This window comes from Austrofundulus limnaeus, unplaced genomic scaffold (genome assembly GCF_001266775.1).
Source record: "Austrofundulus limnaeus strain Quisiro unplaced genomic scaffold, Austrofundulus_limnaeus-1.0 Scaffold121, whole genome shotgun sequence".
NCBI classification, from domain to species: Eukaryota; Metazoa; Chordata; class Actinopteri; order Cyprinodontiformes; family Rivulidae; genus Austrofundulus; species Austrofundulus limnaeus.
The window spans coordinates 1,252,429-1,258,436 of NW_013952523.1; the positions used below are offsets into that span (position 1 = coordinate 1,252,429).

The following is a 6,008-nucleotide window of genomic DNA, read 5'->3' on the forward strand; positions in this document are numbered from 1 at the left end:
TCTTGTCTGCCATCTGCTGGACACTTTTTGTTGTGCTCATATTTAGACGTCCTATTTTGCAAATGCTGCCTTCCTGAAATTTGGTATGCTTGTTTCTCTTTTTGTCTATGCTGCATAATGATGTGATTGTGATGCTGTATTTCTGAGTGTTTTATGTGCTGCAGAACAGGAACCTGCTGTAAAACAGCAATTATGCAGAGTCAGGCTTGATTTTTAATAATCTTTTCCTGTAAAATCAATAAATCAAATCAAATCACCTTATCTTGAATTATAATGAAATCAAGCATGAATTAGAAATAACGGCATTTAGATTAGATTTACGCATGTAGATTTTCACACTTTATAAAACCACAAATAGTTTATGAATCAATTTATGAAATGTCTGAGCATATGTCCAACTTTCTTCAAGTGCATGGGCTAAAAACAAAAAGAAAACATAGGCCACAGTACTAACTGTTTGCTTAGTCATAAGTAAAATGACTTTACTTCAGAAGTATTTGTACTTCATGTTTTATCTTTCTACATTTGGCCTGCAGCCCTCAGATAGATTTCATTTAGTCTCTCTCAGGGAAACAGTTTGGGCACTTCTGGTATATCCAGGCAGCTGAATATAGAACTGCCAAGGAGAAAAAAAGAAAGTCCATAGAAAAAGTTCATGGATGTAGTTCAGGAGAATATGGTCAGTGTTGATGTGGAATAGCAGATAACAATAGAATGAGAGGAAAGCAGACCTGCTGTGGTAACCTCTAAAAGAAGCAGCTGAAAGAAAAATAAGTCGATATTGGCAGGTTGTTGCTAAACCCCCCCCCCCCTTTTTTTTCATAAGGTATGATTAAGGAGAGTGATTCCACTCTACTCTGAGTGGAATCAATCTTACTTTAATAAAAACACCAGCAGAAACAAGTTTTCTGCATTGTGCTTACTGATTAAAATAATTAAACACACTGATTGACACATCTTTGTTCTTTTTCAAACTAAAGAACTGCTGCTGCAGACTCACTGGACAAATCACAAGATTTACAAAGGAGTGAAGTCAATCATTTTACCATTAAATTCAAAAACATTCAAAAGATTTTGAAAAGTGGATCAAATTGTTTTATTATTTGATTTTTTTAAGGAATTCAGTGTATATTCAGGCTTTGATTCTTGAATATGAATCATCAGTACTTAATAGTTTGCTGAGCTTTCGAGCACTGGTATTTCCATATAAATAAAGATAAGTACAGTTTTTAATTATTCTTGACTCCAATAAGAAATATAAAAATGAAGAAGAAATAAACAGGCTTACCAACATTTTTTAAGAAAATGTGTACTTTATGTGGTTGTAAAAATGGCATATGTGGCAACCGTGCACCTAAAAATCAATGGAGGGCAGTAGAAGCCTGCTAATATAACCAACTGTATGTATTTAACAGACATGTATGTAATCTGAATTTATTCATGTGTGTTAGTTACAGGCTTCTGTTGTGCACGAGGACCCAAGTTCATTCTGCGCTTAAAGGAGCAACATGAGACCTGACTCAAGTGGATGCAGAAGTTCTCAAATGTAGATTTTTCCTTTTTGACTGGAGAGAAAATATTTACTTTTGTAGTACTCTGTTTTGGGATTGAGCAATTTGCAAGGCTTTGAGCAGATGACAACTCGTGGCCCAGTTCCTGCCAGCAAGGCGAGGCAAAACAGGGCCAGAAGGCACTCTCACAGCTTCAGACCTCAGCATGATGCAGGCGGCATCAAAGCAGCGCCGCCGACACTTCCTCAGAGAGAGCCGGGGGAGGGGGCACCGCCAGGGGGATGACGGCCTATCTCTCACTGCTTTTCTCTTCCTCCTCTCATTCTTCCCCTCACCACCATCAAACCCCCTCCTCCTCCTGCTCCAGCTCCAGCCAGCTGTCAGTGGGAGTATGCTGTAGCACTGCACTCTGTCACACACACTAACTGGAGAGCGAGGCTGGCGAGGGGAGGATAGAGAGATGTGAATGTGGTGACAGTGGACTGATTGGGCAATGTATACAGCCGAAGAGAAAACATCAGGAGGAACAACAGCAGATACGGGACGAAAGATGGGACAAATAGAAACACGGGAGGGTGATTGCTTGAGACAAAATGACCGGGGAGTTGAAGGTTCAGATAAGAGAAAAGGGAAGATTGGCACAAAAGCACAGGATGGAAAATGGGGGTTAGGAAAACAACACAAGGAAACAGAATGACAGAAACAACATCCAGGAGAAGTCTGGCTTTGCTGCTCTGCAAGTTCATTTTTTTGTGAAGTAAAGCAAAATTATTTTTATTTTACCATCACATTAAACGTGCCTCATAAAAACTGCACACGCTCACTACGGCGTTCACTTCACTCTATGATTATATTCCAAATAATAGCACAATGGACCATTAGTTTCAGCAGTGAAGACGATGGTGTTTCTATTCTCTCCATGTGTTCAGTAAATGATCAAATTAAGATGCATGAGTGTGCTTTTCTATCTGTCACACTTGCTGTGCACAGAGGGATCTCCGGCCTGACTCCTTTAAAGAAAGCTGTGTGTCTGTGAGACACTGTCAGTGTGTTCACTGTGCTAAATGACACATGTGAAAACTTTCAAATGGCTTTCTGATCATTCTGAAGTGGTCTTCTGTAAAAAGTTTTTTTTTTAACAATTATTAGTTGTAGATGGCTCTTTGGAAGGTCCCAGTTTAAGGAAAATTTAATTTAAGTTGACAGGACTGACAAGTTAATGGGCGCTTCAGATGCAGCCAAGACTGGAGTGAGTTCCATTTTCATAAACTACTACACCATCACACATTTCTTAATTCACAGTTTTCCATATAAAATAGCAGTAGCTAGCTTTAGCACATCTAGACTGGAGTCATTTATGGCAGATGTTTCATAAAGTTCCTGCTAAAAGAAGTATAATAATACAATCATTGAACCATATATTGTTAAATTGATGGTAATGGCAACTAATAGTGTTTGTAACAACAGCAAGGAAATGATGAAGTGGGTAAGCTCAGATTGTTTTGAAAAACAAAAACTAATACTCACTTGTAAGGCCTATTTCATAGACATGGCTTGTTTCTGCTTTCATTACACAGTAATTTCAGTAGAATTATTGTGTCATTGCTGATGAAACTGACAACAGGCTGCACTAGAAATGATACACTCCTTTGTAGCTGTAGTAGATGCTTGCAGATAACCAGAAAATTCAAAGTAAATAACTGTGAATTGAGGAAATGATGATTGCGCAACCGTCTATTAAACAGTTTGCATGAACATGTATTGGAAACTGCAGCTGGTTTAGGGCACTACCAATCCTCTGTTCTCAACTGCATTTCAGAATCAGAACCAGAATACTTTATTGATCCCTGGGTGGAAATGGCAATTATTACAGCTGCAACCGTTCAAGTAAGCATTAGAGATAAAAAAGAAAAATATATTAGAGCACACAAGGAAGTAAATATAATATAAAGGAAATGTAAAGGAAAAAAATAATAGAACACACAAGGAAGAAATAAGTATAAACACCATGGGGAACTAAATGAACACATAAAAAGTATTTACATCTGATCAACTTCCAATCACTCATGAAGAAAAATGTTCCTCATGACTCAATTGATAAAAAAAATGTATAGTCAAAGCACTCCACAGACGTTTCTACTCAAATTTTTTAGACATTTCCTCATTAAAAAATAACTATTTCTTCTGCTGAACCACCTCATAACAACATTTTTTTCAGCAAGTATTGCTATCTTTGCTATCTAGTTGAAAAACAAAAACTCCAGAAAATAACTTAATATAACTGAATGTGGAGAAATCACAGATTTACCCAGTTGATCAAAAGACGTGTCAGTCAAAAGGGTGGGGCATACACTGTTATGATTCTGTCCCTGTCTGCCCAGATCATGCCTCGGTTTAGTTTTATTATCTTATTTCATGATCCAGTTTCTCCTCATAGTCTTGTTCCCAGCCTTACAGCTCACATCCAGCTCCTGCTCAATGCTCTCGCCCCTCCCTTCATAGAAACCCTAATCAAGCTCATTTCACTCACCTGTTTCCTGCAGTATATAATCCAGTCTCACTCTCCAGTTCACTGCCAGATTATCCTCAGTTTGCCTGTGGTTCTCCAACGTTTTCATCCATATCTCATTTTTGCCTCTTGATCCCGACCTTGTTCTTGTCCCCTGGTTCAACGATTCTCGCCTCAGCCCCTAACGGATTATACCTGCCATCTGCTTTACCGGTAACGACTCACGCCTTGCTTCTTGGACTCCTGCTCTTTGCCTCACCCCTGATCGGTACCTCCAGCCATCTGACCACCTGGATCTCGACCCACGCCTGTATCACAGATTATCAGAACTAGCCTTTTGGACCCAAACACTCCAACCAAACTAACGGTGGCGTCACCGCACTGTGCTGGAACGCAAACCCTTCCATCAATGTTTCCGTCTGGAGTCCTTCAACTGGAAACAGGTTAGTGGCTTTAATTCTTTGGAAAGTCCTCCTATATTGTTCTGCCACTAATCTGAATTTCCTGTGTTTAGATCTGACGAGAATCCGGTCCAAGCACTTCCTGGTTCATTCACCTCTGCACAATAAACTTTGTAAAACTTTGTCTTGGTCCGGTGCTTATTCAGAACTCAAAACTCGGTTCTTATCAGATAATCTGGCCACTTTGAGTTCTGAACTGGACCAGACTTGGAGAAATAAAGTTGAAGGAGCTATTATTGATTTGGAGCGTAATGTTGAGGATCTCTGTGGTATGATCAAGACACTAAGTACCTCTCTTAATGCAACAGCTCCCCCTGCTGTTCAACAGCAGGTATCACCATCAGCTGATTCAGCTATTAACAGAAGCACTCATGAAACCCGTCTCTGTCCTCCTAAACAATACAGTGGTGATCCTGATCAGTGTTGTGCATTTTTAACACAATGTGAAATTCATTTTCAGTTACAGCCTTCCTCTTTCACTACCGATCGTTCCAAGGTAGCATTTGTTAAATCACTCCTTTCAGGCAAAGCCAAGTTATGGGGAACTGCAGAGTGGCAACGGGACATGTATATCTGCCACAATGACACATATTTTGCCTTTGAATTACAGAGGGTCTTCAGTCCTTTTTTGCCCCACTGAGAATCCACCAGGGGACTTCTTGCACTAAAACAAGGAAATAAACGGGTCACAGAATTCATTATCGACTTTCACACCCTAGACAGCAGGTGGAATGAAGAGGCTCTCCAAGATGTTTTCCTCCAAGCTCTCAACGAAGACATCAAGGATGAGTTGGCCACAAGGGATCCACCTCACTCTCTGAAAGAACTGGAGGGCTTGGCTACCAGAATCGATCTCAGTCTCCATGAATGCAGAATGACTAGGAGAGGTAACCAGAGAGCAACTAATAGATCTGTTTTTCAACATTCTATTGAATCAGGAAGAGGCAGAACCCAGTTTCTGCCTTCAAGTCTTGAGAGAAATGTGGAGGAACCCATGCAGATTGGCAGGTCTGAGATTATTCCAGAGGAGAGGATTCGCAGAGTAAGAGAGGGGCTTTGTTTCTACTGTGGAGATTCTAATCACATGGTCCATTCCTGTCCTAAGAAGACCACAGGTAGAAGCAAGGCGATGAGTCACGATCTCAGTCCAGCCACAGCGAGTCAGACACTCTTACAGCTTCCGGCTGACTTAACTGTGGCAGGTAAGACACTACCTATTAAGGTATTTATAGATTCTGGAGCTGACACAGAGTTCAATGGGCCTCATGCAAGAACCGTTCGTACGCACAGATTTGTTAAGTTGTGCGTACGAGTGATTTAGGAGAATTTGTGGCATTCACCAATGTTTTTGTATTCTAAGATTTTTTTTCAGATACGAACAAAATTCACGAGTGGTCCAGACCTGTCGTATATTTTACGAGCAGTCAGTCTGCTGTTATCCAGACGGATTTTCTTCACTAATAACTTTATATTTCGTTAGTTTGAAGATATTTTGAGTTGAAAATAAATYACACTCCATAATTATGT

General features: G+C 40.0%; 1 long non-coding RNA gene across 1 annotated transcript; it reads left to right on the plus strand.

The window, feature by feature from the left end:
• The first annotated feature begins 4,114 nt into the window (after positions 1-4,114).
• LOC106522111 (uncharacterized) lies at positions 4,115-4,603 on the plus strand. Its single transcript, XR_001310748.1, has 2 exons — positions 4,115-4,463; positions 4,535-4,603. It is a non-coding gene; the product is annotated as an uncharacterized LOC106522111 (long non-coding RNA).
• Positions 4,604-6,008: the final 1,405 nt, after the last annotated feature.